Source organism: Pterocles gutturalis, unplaced genomic scaffold (assembly GCF_000699245.1).
Source record: "Pterocles gutturalis isolate BGI_N339 unplaced genomic scaffold, ASM69924v1 scaffold525, whole genome shotgun sequence".
NCBI classification, from domain to species: domain Eukaryota; kingdom Metazoa; phylum Chordata; class Aves; order Pterocliformes; family Pteroclidae; genus Pterocles; species Pterocles gutturalis.
This window is the reverse complement of record NW_010140385.1, coordinates 31091-31425: the sequence shown is the minus strand read 5'-3', so window position 1 is coordinate 31425 and position 335 is coordinate 31091.

The following is a 335-nucleotide window of genomic DNA, read 5'->3' as shown; positions in this document are numbered from 1 at the left end:
TAAAAAAAAGCAAAAACAAAAACAGAAAAAACAAAAACCAAACATGCACTAAACCCCCCAACCAAATGGCTGACATCTTTAGGCAACATTCTATACAGGAAAGCAAATACCAGTAGTTTTCCCACAGAACGTAATGGCAACTGTAGCACTGGGGTTAGGGAGAGGCTAGAACCAGAACAGAAAATGTCACCAAAATTTTTTTGATGCTCTGAAGGGGCAGGCAGGGGCACAGACACGACAAGAAAAAAAAAAAAAACCAAACCAAAACCAAATCCAATGCAATTATGTTTAATACTCTTGATCTGATTCTGGTTTGTTTGCTTTGATTTTTTTTT